This window comes from Phyllobates terribilis, unplaced genomic scaffold (genome assembly GCF_046119375.1).
Source record: "Phyllobates terribilis strain yellow unplaced genomic scaffold, ASM4611937v1 Scaffold_5__5_contigs__length_657084704, whole genome shotgun sequence".
Lineage (NCBI taxonomy): Eukaryota > Metazoa > Chordata > Amphibia > Anura > Dendrobatidae > Phyllobates > Phyllobates terribilis.
This window is the reverse complement of record NW_027362765.1, coordinates 626,583,731-626,598,342: the sequence shown is the minus strand read 5'-3', so window position 1 is coordinate 626,598,342 and position 14,612 is coordinate 626,583,731. Positions and strand designations below refer to the sequence as shown.

The following is a 14,612-nucleotide window of genomic DNA, read 5'->3' as shown; positions in this document are numbered from 1 at the left end:
AAGACAACTGAACGCTGCGCTGGGACAAGGATGTGGACGTGCTTGCTGATGGTGTTAGTTGAGAGTGTGCAAAGACACGTGCAGGGCGGGAGTCATCTTCGCATGCGCCATGGACAGGGGATTGGCTTGCACGCACAACAGCCGAAGAAACAGTGGTGTCACCCACAGACACTGTTTCTGGACCCTGGGGTTCGGCCCACTTAGTAGGGTGCTTTGCTGCCATGTGCCCGTTCATGCAGGTGGTGGTCAGGCTGCTAGTTTTGCTACCCCTGCTGATGCTGGCCTGGCAGGTGGTACAAATGGCCTTTTTGGAATTATCTGCAGAGTCTTTAAAAAACAACCAGACTTGGGAAGACCTAACAGTTGCACTGGCAACTTCCGTCATGTTGGTGTTACGGGGAACGCTTTCCCGCCTTGAGTCTGTGGCCACCACACTGCTTGTTCCTGCCTGTTGTGGTGCTACGCCTCCCTCCCCATGTGTGCTGCTGTCCTCGCTCTGCATGTCCCTCTGCCAGGTTGGGTCAGTTACTATATCATCCACCACCTCATCTTCCACTTCCACTCCTTGGTCCTCCTCCAGACTTTCGGGGAATTGTGTATCATCATCATCCAGATCTTGCGACAGTAATTGCACTTTCAAACCGTTGTCTTCGTGTGACCGTGGCTGAGCAAATATTTGGGCATCGCTACACACGTTCTCATCTTGACTCGCTTGAAGCTGGCTAGGCGAGAGGCCCGAATCTACAAGTGGAAAAGTGAACAGCTCTTCTGAGTGTCCAAGTGTGGGATGAGTTGTCTCTGGGCACTCGGCATGGTAGGAGGAAGGAGGATCAGGGTGAGGAATGATGCAGTCCAGACTCACGGCTACTGACACTTGACCATGTGGAAGACAGGGTGGTGGTGGTGGCTAAATGACTGGAAGCATTATCTGCTATCCAACCAACAACCTTGACATTGCTCTGTGTTCAGTAGTGGTGTGCTGTGGTCCCCTAGCAATTGGGACAGAAAGGTCAGTCGACAAGATGTGGGTGTTTGTTGTGGCACAATTTCAGCTTGTCCACGGCCTCGGCCTCTATATGCACCATCACCATCACGTCCTCTTCCCTGTCCCTTGCCCATGTTAAATGGAGGACAATATTTTCCATGTTTACTAGAAATGGCTGATTTTGGAACGCAGTTATATGTGATACGTCCCGCAGAGAACCACAGTTTTAAATAGCAGGCCTGTAATGTACTAATACTATTCTCCACAGAGATCTAGTATGAATGGTTTGACTGACACAGTGCAACAAAATGGAAGGCAGAAATGGCTGATTTTGGAACACTGTTATATTTGATATGTCTGACAGAGAACCACGGTTTTAAATGGCAGGCCTGTAATTTACTAATATTATTCTACACAGAGACCTAGTGTGAATAGCTTGACCAAGACACTGCAACAGAATGGAAAAGGAGGCCAATATTTTCCAGGTTCAGTTCAAATTTCTTGATTTTTATCGCTGTAATATGGAACAGATCTGACTTTATTCTGCAGTGAGCAGAAAATGGTGTACTCTGGATTGCTTTCTAAGCAAATAACCATGATTAAGATAAAAAAAAATTAACCCAATGTTAGGCCGTTACAGACTTTATAGAAATCTGTAAAAGAAAATAATGAAGGAATCTTTGTACTCTAGTTTCAAAGTCTGCTTTTATAAATTTTCTACTTAGATTTTTGGTTCATATACTATTTTGAAAAAAAATCCAGTGTGTTGCAAACTTTGTATTTCCTCAGATATCTACATACTTGCATCACATTTATATAAAGCTGTTGCTTTCCATAAAACTCTCCTTTTCACCTGCTGCGTATCCAGTATTTCTATTTGGTCTTCATACTGAGTTTGAGATCAACCATACCAGGAGACCCAGAGGCAAATTATGTAGCTACTCACTGAGGCGCGATAGTGTACTGGAAGCCTGGGTGTGGTTAGCTCTAAGGAAGTCTGCTGACCCTGTAGAAGCAATTACTAAAGCAGAATAAAAACACATTTAAAAATTGGCTGCGCTGCTGGAAAGAAGTCTCTTGCTGCATAATTCATTAGAAGGTTCTATTGTCCACTACGCTTTTCAATACTATACTGGCATCTTTATCAAGTGTAAAAGAAAACCAACAGGTTACACAGACTGGTACATAGAGATATTTATAGATCAAAATGGGCACCAAAAAGCATAGATAGGGTACCACCCGGGTGGGTTGGGGTTAAATTCAAAAAGAGGCCTGGTAGACAGGGAAAGGAGGAAGAGAGAAAGAAGAAAAAAAAACTGAGGATTTGGAGTTCAGAGGGAGGTAGGAAAGAGGAAGAAGAGAAAAAAAAGGTTGCAAAGTATAAGATATACAACCATAAAGAGTTGATAGGACAATTATGGAAACACAGAGTGTGTAAGTATAAAAAAATAAGCATTAGAAATACCAGTAATGGAAAATTACTCAAACCTGAATAAAGAATATGTGTAGGACAGGGGACTAGAACCCAACAGAAGGATAACATATAAAATAGAAAGGGAGGACTAATACATTGAGCCATGTCAGCAATTAAATGAAGAGCGAGGGAAAATAAAACAAGGATTGGTGAAGAGGTGGAGGAAGCAACAATGTGGGAATAAAAAGGACATGGATAGGACAAAAAAAAGTCAGCTGGTGAGGAGAAAACACAGAGCTACAGGTGGCTAACCTGGAAGGAGGCTGAAGTGATAGAAGTGTAAAGGGGGACGTGAGTACAAACTACCAAGTGGGTAATTCCAGCTTGGATGCAAAATGGTCTCCAGTAAAAAAAAAGTTTTGCTGAAATAATAGGTAGTACAAGAAAAGAAGAAAAAAAAATGTTGGGAGTAAAACAAATAAGAAAAATAGTGGTATGGAATGATAGTCAGAAGCCATGAATTCACATTAAATCTAATTTTTGAAGGTGTGAAACTAAATAAAAATAGAAATTGATATAAAAGAAATATATATCAGTAGTGGTATATAAAAACATATGAGTGTATCTTTGGCGTATATGAAAATAAGACATTTAGAATAATTAATACCAATTATAACTTACATGGGATTCAATTGGCGCATAACTAACAGTAAATATTAAAACAATTACAAAGTATATAAAATTCTAAGGCTGCGTGTCCAGTATGCATTTTTAAAGCGTTTTTGCCGAGGAATTTCCGCAGCGAAAACGCTTAAAAAACAGTTGGTACTACGTGCCCCATGGTCCCCAATGAGATGCTGTGCACATGCTGCGGAAATTTCCAGTGCGGATTATCATTGCGGAAAAATACGCAGCATGTCCATTAATTTTGTGGACACGCAGCGTAATTGCCGCCATTGGCATTGAATCACTTAATATCCGCATGAATACATGTGCACATGCAGATATTAAGCGATTTAATGTGCGGATGGTACCTGGGTCTGGAGAAGAGGAGACTCTCATCCAGACTCGGGTACCATAGTACCTGTTAGAAAAAGAATTTAAAATAAAAAATAAAGATTATACTTACCTTCTGATGGCCCCCGGTCTCCTCAGCGATGAGTCCTGGCTCCCCGACAGTTTGCGATTGTCTAAAAGGACCTTCCATGACGTCATTTAGTCATGTGACAGGTCACGCAACCGCTGACGTTGGCGGTCACGTAACCTGTCACATGACTAAATGATGTCATGAAAGGTCCTTTCACACCACCACGAGCCGTACAAGAGACCGGACGCAGCGGAGAAAAGACCGGGGGCCATCAGAAGGGGAGTATAATCTTTATTTTTTATTTTTTTCCATTTTTATTCTTTTTTTTTAACTATTAACTTGGTCACACTATATAAATCCATGCCTGTTGCAAGTTGTCAATCACTTTTCCAAATGATGCTAAAATCGCTTGGAAAAGCGCTTTATACCCCGCATGCAGAAATCCATGCAAAAACGCTTGGCAAACTCTTCTACCTGGCAGGAAAAACGCATATAAAATCCGCCTGCGTTTTTCCTGCCAGGAAGATGCGGAAAAAATCTGCAGCATTTCTGCATCGTGGGCACTTAGCCTAAGGAATAAATAGCACATATTAATTAATATCACATATATACAGTATAGGGATAAACAAAAAAAATTAAAAATATATCAGCATGACACCTATGTTATAGATGTTAAAGCTGTTAATGTAAAAGGATATCTAAAATATGGTGATTATTTTTGAGCTTTCTCTATTGTATAATGAATGATATTAATACAGATGAAGGGGTAGAAACATGCTTATTCTGTCTCCATGGCCTGTGGCTGTAAATATGGCTCTGTGAGACGGGGTCTCTTCACCTGTACTTACAAATGGCATGTTTTGAGGCGACTGGGAGGCAGAATATTCCTAAGAGTACGTGCTCGTCAGAAGGTAAGTTTGGGATGTTTGGGAATGATTGTACAGAGCACAGGGTTCTTTAGTAGTATGTGCCAGTGCTTATATAGAGATTTACGGAAAGATGATGTGCAGAGTTGTAAATATATAGTAAAAGAAAGTGAAGCAGCTCCCCAGCCAAAAGTATAAATCTGTCCCGTTAGATACTCACTCGCACAGACACCGTCCTGTGACCAGTAATCGACATAGAAGAAAAAGTTTTCCAGCGGAGTGGTATCCAATTTCCAAAATTTATTATGCAGAAAATAAAATCTTCAATCCAAACAGGGAGTTACACAGTGCTTAAGCCAACATGTTTCGACAGATGGTCTTAGTCATGGCAAAAGAGTTTTTCTTCAGAGTTGTAAATATGTTACATGCACGCCGCTAGGTTCAAATAGGGGCGAGACAGGTTGCATGAATTCTTTGTAATCCTGGGGGAACCGTTACTCAGGGCGACCATAGACCATGTGCTGCAGCTTCTCTCAGGCACACAGGGGTATTGACCCTCAGGCACAGACACGTAGGTAGTTTCACCTGCTGACCAGACACACTTGACAAGAGTCCTCATAAATGGTAGAACACACACAGCCAGTGCAAGTTAAGTCTTATGAGCAACAGGCTCCAGTGACAAACAGTAGTTTCCTTAGCTCGACAACAGTTCACAGTCTTCCCAGTAGTACAGGACAGCACAGTTCTAATGCAAAGGCACATTAATGAACACAGCAGGGGGGGGGGGGGTTTGCTGAGGGAGATGATCCCTGTGACACCATTTCTTCCAGTCCTTATCTTTCTGGCTGACAATACTCTGCACTGTTAGTTCAGGAACTCTACCTGACCTGTACTTAGCTTCACTCCTGACTTGAATCCTTTTCACTTGCAGGGGCGCTTCTGTGAGATACAGAACACACACACCACCTTTCTCTTTGGCTCCAAACAGACAGTAAGAAATTTACCCACAATCCCCCTGGGGATCTGCAAAACACTCCCCTTCTCCTGTGACTGTGTTAAACCCTCTAGTTGCTGGATGCTTCTGGAGCACAACACTTCCTGTCTCATGTGATTGTGTTTATTCTAATAGTTGCTGAATGCTTTTAAAGCAACAGCACTACTTCTGCATGTTACAAATAGTAACAAAATTGCACTGATATTCATCTTTTTCAGGTTGTTCTTTGGGCTTAAAAAAAAACAACTTACTGTTGTGAAAGTGTTTTGTTTCTCTGAAAAGCCCTTTTAACCAGACATTTAGGGTAATTTTGTCTGTCAAACCGCTCTTGGAGAATCTCAGCATGGGTAGTGAAATCCTCTACTACAATTTCGTCTGATGCGTGGGTATTGATTGTAGGGAATGTTCTTTAGCCATTTAGGATAATGCCCACTGGTGAAGTGGATATAACTGTTTGTGTCTACGTTTTAAAAAATGTCTTTCTAATGATACGGTTTTCGTGATGAGTAATCATTAGATCAAGGAAGTCAATACTATCCTTCTCCACAGTGGGAGTAAACGAGTAAAGGAGATCCCTCATGGGTTCCAGTTAAGCTCATTTACAAAGTTGGTAAGGTCATCATAGCTGCAGTTCCATATAATAAATAGATCATCAATAAAGCGCTTGTAAATTAGTATGTTGGTGTTGCATTGGGACCGATGAATAGATTTATGCTCAAATACCCCCATAAAAAGGTTAGCATAACTAGGTGCCATTCTTGTACCAATTGCAGTACCACAACGTTGGTGATAAATATATTTTTGGAAGGTAAAATAGTTATGCAATATAAATTCCAAACCCACTAAAATGAATGATATTGTTATGTTCTGCTACCAAAGCTAAGGAAAGAGAGGAGATCTGTCCCTACTATGAGACTCAGCTGAATCCCTACGATGTAACAGGGAACCTGATCCTGCGATCAGACCTGCTAAAGTCCTAATCTAGTCTGTACGAAGACCTATAGATGTGGGGAGGGAATCCCTACAAGTACTAAGGACTGGGAGGAATATGGGACACCTCCTAACAGAAATAGTAGCAGACAGACGAACAAACAAAATAGATAGAACATAGAGGTCCGTAGACCAAGCAAACTAACAGAGTTAGATACGGAGCACAGGCTAGCTAGAAAGTAGATATACAATGAAGTCCAGCAAAGCCAGAAGGGCGGAGCAGGATTAAATAGGCCAACAAGGTCATGTGACTAGCAAAGGAAAAAAAACCTAACAGCAAGGTTCTAACAGTACCCCCCCTTCTAAGAGGATCCTCCGGATCCCCTAGGACCAGGCTTATCAGGAAATCTCCTGTGAAACGCTCTGATAAGTCTGGACGCGGAAACATCATCAGACCTCACCCAAGAGTTATCCTCGGGTCCGAAACCTTTCCAGGCCACAAGATACTGCAAACTACCTCTATACCGTCTAGAGTCAAGGATGCGAGAAATTTCATATTCCCCGTCCTCCACCACCGGAGGAACAGAGGCAGAGGCGTCACCATCTGACACAACAGCTTTTTTTAACAGAGAGACATGAAAGACCGGATTAATTCTCCAGGAGGTAGGAACCTCCAACCTAACAGCAGATTGGTTGACAACCTGAAGCACCTTAAAGGGCCCTACAAACTTGGGACCCAATTTCTTAGAAGGAATCCTCAACCGCAGATTCCTAGAGGACAACCAAACCATGTCACCAACAGCGAACAAAACCTCCTGTCGTTTCCTATCAAAGTAGTCTTTAGATTTTCTGTTGGCCTCCTGAAGATTACCACGCACATCCGTCCAAACTCTTTCCAAATCACCGGAAAAATTCTCCTCCTCAGGCACGGCAGATCCCAACTTGGAGAACGACCCAAACGACGGATGTCTCCCAGAACAACAAAAAAAAGGCGAACAACCAGCAGAAGAAGATGTATGATTGTTCAGAGCAAATTCGGCAAGTGGCAGAAACTCAGACCACCCCTCTTGATTGTCTGCCACAAAACAACGCAAGAACTGCTCAACATCCTGGTTTTTCCTTTCTGTCTGGCCATTAGATTCAGGATGATATCCGGACGAAAACGACAAATGAATTCCCAACCTGTCACAAAAGGCACGCCAAAAACGAGCCACGAACTGAGGACCCCTATCAGAAACAATGTCAGTAGGAACGCCATGAAGTCTGACAATTTCCTTGACAAAGGCCTTAGCGAGAGTTTTAGCGCAGGGCAGTTTGACGAAGGGAACCAAGTGACACATCTTGCTAAAACGGTCCACGACCACCCAGATGACAGTAAAACCCTCAGAGGGGGGAAGGTCAGTTATAAAGTCCATAGCCAAATGTGTCCAAGGAGCACTGGGGACCTCCAAAGGACAAAGCAACCCCGCAGCAGGAGTATGTGAGGACTTAGATCTAGCACATATAGTACATTGGCGCACCCACTTAATGACTTCCTTCTGCCATCCAGGCCACCAAAAACTGCGACCCACCAGTCTCTTGGTCTCAGAGATTCCGGGATGACCTGCCAACCGAGATTCGTGACACTCAACAAACAAATCTCTCCTAAAGGTCTCAGGCACAAACAACCTCCCATGAGGAGTGTTAGATGGGGCATTCTCCTGAGCTTTAAGAATCTCATCTTCCAAAACGGAGTCTAAAGCAGCTATCACAACACCTTCTTGTAAAATGTTTTCCTCTTTCTCAGCACCGACTATGGGAGAAAAACTGCGAGACAAGGCATCCGCCTTAACATTCTTAGTACCAGGGATGTAAGTAACGGAGAAATTAAACCGCGAGAAAAACAGTGCCCACCTAGCCTGACGGGCATTCAGGCGCTTGGCAGCATCAAGATATATCAGATTTTTATGATCCGTAAGAACCTGAACGGGAAATTCCGCACCTTCCAAGAAGTGGCGCCAGTGTTCAAATGCGAGTTTAATAGCCAATAATTCCCGATTACCAATATCGTAATTCAATTCAGTCTCCGAAAATTTTTTTGAAAAAAAGGCACAGGGATGTAATCCATCCCCGTTATCCTGAGACAATACTGCGCCAACCCCCACAGAGGAAGCATCAACCTCAACCAAAAACGGCCTAGTAACATCAGGCTGCATAAGGATGGGAGCAGAGGTGAACCTCTCCTTGAGATACACAAAAGCTTCAATGGCCTCAGAAGACCACTGAACCGCATCAGCACCTTTCCTGGTGAGATCAGTCAGAGGTTTGACAATACTAGAAAAATTTTTTATGAACTTTCTATAGTAATTGGCGAAACCCAAAAACCTCTGTATCGATTTCAAACCAATAGGCCTAGGCCATTCCTGCACAGCCTGAACCTTAACCGGATCCATCTCAAAACCTTTGCTGGAGATAATGTAGCCCAAAAAACTAATTCTCTGTACAGCGAACTCACATTTCTCCAGCTTAGCAAAAAGCGAATTGTCCATTAATAACTGTAATACCTCACGCACGCTCCGCCAATGAGACTCCAGATCTGGCGAATAAATCAAAATGTCATCCAAATACACAACCACATTTTTACCGATCAAAGGTCTAAGGATGTCATTAATCAGATTCTGAAAAAATGCAGGAGCATTAGTAAGACCAAAAGGCATAACCAGATTCTCAAAATGACCCACAGGAGTGTTAAAAGCAGTCTTCCATTCATCACCCTCCTTCATGCGCAACAGATTGTATGCCCCCTTAAGGTCAATTTTAGAGAACCACTTGGCCCCCAATAACTGGTTAAACAGATCAGGAATCAATGGCAGTGGGTAAGGATTGCGTACCGTAATTTTGTTAATCTCACGAAAATCCAGACAAGGACGTAAACCGCCGTCCTTTTTTTTTACAAAAAAAAATCCAACCGCCACAGGAGACTTAGAGGGCCTAATGTGACCGGCGGCCAAGCTTGTCTATATGTATTCCTCCAAAGCCTTCCTCTCAGGAATAGTAAGGTTAAATAAACGACTCTTAGGAAGAGTCGCTCCAGGGACAAATTCAATAGAACAATCATAGTCTCTATGGGGAGGCAAAACCTGCGATTCCTTCTCAGAAAAAACTCTCCAAAAATCCTGAATAGGAACAGGCAATTCTCCCCTATCCAAAGCTGCAATACGCCCGTTACAACACTTGTCATAACATTTATGGCTCCAGGATTTAATTTCACTGGTAGACCAATCCAGTACAGGATTGTGAAATGTTAACCAGGGCAAACCCAATATTACTGGAGAAGGCAAGTTATTCAACACTACCAAATCCAATTTCTCATGGTGAACACCATTAATAGTGAGAGGAAATTCACTGACCTTGAGAGTAATATTCTTCAAAGGGGAGCCATCCACAGAAACCACAGCAATGGGGGATGACAAAGGTTCAGGTTTTAAATTGAGTTTTTCCACGAATCCCCCATCAATTACATTCAGTGTAGACCCGCAATCAACAAACACCCGAAATTCCATTAATTTTTCCTGAGCAATCGTGGAAGCAGCTAAAAATATACCCTTGGAATTTAAACAGGCAATACGGGCGTGACTGACCATTTTTTTTTCTTTCTTCATACGAAGCTCACAGCCTTTAATCAAATGACCAGATTTTCCGCAATAGAAACACAAGCCTTGCGAAAAACTACGGTCTTTTTCTTGAGAGCGAGGTGCCACCGATCCAATCTCCATCGGTTCACCACTGTTAGTACACACATTATCATAACCAGAAACTGACATAGCAGAGGATTTGCTCTCATTAACCCTAGCACGCAGTCTTCTATCCACCCGTATAGCTAATTGCATAGCCTGTTGCAAATCTTCAGGTGTAGGATAAGCAATTAGCAGGTCTTTAACCCTTTCACTGAGCCCAGCAAGAAATAGACTTTTCAGAGCAGAATCGTTCCACCCTGTTTGAGTGGACCAACGACGAAAATGTGTACAATATTTTTCCACATTACCCGATCCTTGTTTTAGACGTCTCAACTCAGTCTCAGCTGATGCGACACGGTCAGGATCATCATATAATAGTCCCAAAGCAGAAAAAAAAACTATCCACTGATCTGAAGCATGAATCACTAGGTTGCAAAGAAAAGGCCCACTCCTGAGGCTCTTTGCGCAAAAGTGACATTATGAACCCTACGCGCTGGGATTCATCCCCAGAGGACTTAGGTCTCAAACGAAAATACAATAAGCAAGCATTTTTAAATGAAAAAAATTCTCGGTGTTCACCAAAAAACAAATCCGGCAAACATACCTTAGGCTCCAAGAAATGTGCTCCAGGACAGTTACTCACGTGCTGACGGAGCTCGGCCACCTCCAGAGAGAGTCCCTGCAGGCGATGAGTCAAATCCTGAACCGACACCATGATGGAACAGAAAAATCTTTCCTTAGAGAATTTGCTGGCTGGACTTACTGTTATGTTCTGCTACCAAAGCTAAGGAAAGAGAGGAGATCTGTCCCTACTATGAGACTCAGCTGAATCCCTACGATGTAACAGGGAACCTGATCCTGCGATCAGACCTGCTAAAGTCCTAATCTAGTCTGTACGAAGACCTATAGATGTGGGGAGGGAATCCCTACAAGTACTAAGGACTGGGAGGAATATGGGACACCTCCTAACAGAAATAGTAGCAGACAGACGAACAAACAAAATAGATAGAACATAGAGGTCCGTAGACCAAGCAAACTAACAGAGTTAGATACGGAGCACAGGCTAGCTAGAAAGTAGATATACAATGAAGTCCAGCAAAGCCAGAAGGGCGGAGCAGGATTAAATAGGCCAACAAGGTCATGTGACTAGCAAAGGAAAAAAAACCTAACAGCAAGGTTCTAACAGATATATGTTGTACATTCAGCCTACTATCTTTTTCAAGAAAAGTATATATGCATTGTAAACCAATGTGATGCTGAATATTCGTATAGAGGGAGGAAACATCCAATGTTAAAAAATTAAAGAATTGTCCCGTGGAATATCATGAAGGATACAAATTAATTGTACAGAGTCTTTAAGATGACTGGCTAAGCTTTTCACATGTGGTTGAAGAAGGTAGAGTGAAAGATTGTTTGTTAGAGCACCTATACCAGATATGATTGGTCTACCTGGTGGGTTGGTCAAGCTCTTATGCACTTTGGGTAAATGGTACATAAAGGTCATGGGTGGTTCACTCACAGTGAGAAATTTTCTTTCTTATTTGTCTAAGATCCCCATCTCAAAAGGTTTGGTGAGGAGGAGGGTATTTTGTTTTTAATGCAGGAAAGGGATCCATGATTGCAATTCCATAGTGTAGGGGGTTGGAAAGAATATTGTGCACTTCCTTAATATAATCATTCCTATTCTGGATGACTATTCCACCCCCCCTTGTCAGCTGATCGAATTACTATATCTGAATTATTGTGGAATGATTTCAGGGCAACTTTTTCCTTTTTCTTTAGGATTTATTCTCTAGAGGGGGGTTTTGAAATTTTTTATTTTATTGAATTCTTGATTCACCAAATCAAGGAAGGTGTTCAAAAAATGACCTTGGCTTTCAAGGGGATAAAAGTTTGATTTTGGACTATGAATGTGTGGAGGTCCAGGACTGAGGTAAATTCATCAATGGTATTTGTGGGACAAAATGAGTCCTTTAGATAGCACAACAGACTCAGTTTCTGAGAGCTTCTTGTCCTGGGCATATCTCAACAGTGGGGGTATTATTATATATGGTGACATGGAGTAAATAGGGATTTGTATGTGGGAGAACATGGGGAATATGAGACAGAGGGGATAGTATATAGGACACCATAAATATATATATCTTGTGGGACACTTCCCTTTACAGGCCACAATAAGGAATTAAGAATATTATTAAGCTTCCCCAATGTGGAATAATATTGTCCACAAATAAACTCCCTACAGTACTTATGTCCCTCCAACTGCCCCATGCATTAATAATATTCCCCATTCTAACTCCCATACAGTAATATTGTGCTCAAATTGACCCCATACAGTAATTATGTCCCACAATTGGCCCCATACACTAATAATGTTCCCCATTCTGACCCCCATATAGTAACAATGTCCCCTAATTGGTCCTGCAAAAGTAAAAATATCCCTAAATTAGCCATATACAATAATAATGTTTCCCATTCTGACTCCCATGCAGTAATAATGGCCCCCAATTGGCCCTACCCAGTAATGATGTCCCCCAATTGGACCTACACAGTAATGTCCCCCAATTCGCAACTCACAGTAATAATGTTACCCAATTAGTCCAAAACCATATATGTTGTCCCATGATTTGCCATATGGTAGTAATGTCCCCCATTCAGCACCCTATAATACTTATGTCTCCAAAATTCCCACACAGAGTAATAATGTCCTCATCCTGGCCCAAACACAGTAATAAAGTGTTTTTTTTTATGGCTCCAATACTGTAATAATGTCCCTGTCCTGGCTCTAATACTGTGATAATGTACACCATACAAAAGGTGTTCACATAGACATAAAGAAAAGATTCTTAGCACTTGTCCTTGCTCCCACAATGAGCCACATTCTCTTCCTCCTCCATAGATGGATGGAATGACGCAATACAGTCATTTCATATGCCGCTTGCGACAAGATGACTATGTCAGCTGCTATCTTCTGATAAACTAATGATTTTTGTAGGTATAGCGGAGCAGGGAGACAGTGACTCTCTGCTCCACAATACATATCAACTGAGGATGCACATGCAACTTAAAATAGTGCTTGCATCAGCATGTCCCCTTCCTCCACAGGCCGGGCCACTGCGGTCGCGGCACTGGTGCACGGCAGTCAGAGTGCTGGTATAGTCCGACCGGGGATGTGCGCCAGTCTTTATCAATTGTGGGGGTTAATAATAAAATAATAAAAAGGTTTGTGACGCCAGTTGGGATGTTCGACCTGGTATGGCCGGGCACTGATGAGGGCCCCTGGGAGTTAGGTGGTGATGAGCAGTGACAGATGATTAACCCTTCCCAACCAGGGCTGGCTCCCAAAGGAGTTGGAGCCGGAATGACACAGCAGAAAATAATTATCTCTAGACAGGGTAATAACCAGTTTGTACCTTTTACTGGAGTTCTGCAAACAGTTCCAGAAGCTTGTATACAATTCACAAACAGGGTTTTGGACAGACCTGCATGGTGAGGGTTCAGACTCTCTGCTGTGAGGTTGTATAGCATTCCTGCTGCTAATTATACCTCTGGTAGACGATTCCTTGTATCCTCAGGGGTCCAAGGTGAGCAGTTACTGGATCCGTGATCCCTTCTGGCGAGCAGGCAGCTTGAATCCTGTGGAGAACACCTACTTTCTCCTGTAGTAGTTTTCCTGACTCTATGCACTGCTGAGCCCCAAGGAAATAGCACTTTTCTGCCTGTCATAAAGACTGAGCAGTCTTTCAGTTTAGCACGGACCCTGGAAGTATCTGTGCTCGTGGGACTGAGACCCGGCCTAGTGCAGCTTGTCCTTGCAGAGGGAGCATGCTTCTCTCCCTTGCACCACGACCCTCCATGATGCTACACCTTTCCTCCTCAAAACTACAACTACTACAGAAACACCTCCTCCCCTCTCTAAGGGATTGTGTACTACTTCCTCGTTTAGGCGTAAGTGTACAGTCCTTCAGTAAGGGATCGGGTAATAATATGTGTATGTAGTGAAAATAGCAGAGAACTTACCCTCACCATTGCTGGCAATACATATGAATTATATTACACATGCAGGCATTTTTTGGTGCTATAGACACGGGCGCCACACTGGTATTGGTCACACACTGGTATTGGTCACACGCCCTGTGACCATGATCATTATGCCCCTGCGTAGCAGTAGTCTAAAGCCCCCGTCTCACATAGTGAGATCGCTAGCGAGATCGCTGCTGAGTCAAAGTTTTGGTGACGCAACAGCGACCTCACCAGCGATGTCGCTATGTGTGACACTTTGCAGCGATCAGGCCCCTGCTGTGAGGTCGCTGATCGCTGCAGAATGTCCTGGACCATTTTTTGGTCTTTGCCCTCCCGCTGGTCAGCACACATCGCTGTGTGTGACCAGCGGGACCAGCGATCAGGTTGGTAACCATGATAAACAGCGGGTTACTACGGGCACACGCGCACTTAGTAACCCGCTGTTTATCATGGCTACCACTCTGCTACGGTGATCGGTAACCTCCCGCTCACCGTAGCAGGCTCGTAACCATGATAAACAGCGGGTTACTAGGTGCGCGTGTGCCCCTAGTAACCCGCTGTTTATCATGGTTACCAGCCTGCTCCTGCTTCAGCAGG

At 43.1% G+C, this 14,612-nt stretch overlaps 2 protein-coding genes across 4 annotated transcripts in view; one reads left to right on the top strand and one right to left on the bottom strand.

The window, feature by feature from the left end:
* Positions 1–13,892, bottom strand: part of TIMM10 (translocase of inner mitochondrial membrane 10) — a 159,778-nt gene extending 145,886 nt beyond the window's left edge. The window contains exon 1 of one of the 2 annotated variants that reach the window (XM_073686130.1): positions 13,539–13,892. The gene's annotated coding sequence lies outside the window, so the exon portion shown is untranslated. Of the gene's footprint in view, positions 1–13,405 lie in introns of both variants that reach the window. The other variant, XM_073686127.1, reaches the window with a different exon arrangement.
* Positions 1–14,612, top strand: part of SMTNL1 (smoothelin like 1) — a 236,646-nt gene that overhangs the window by 78,891 nt on the left and 143,143 nt on the right. The gene's annotated exons all lie outside the window — the stretch shown is intronic.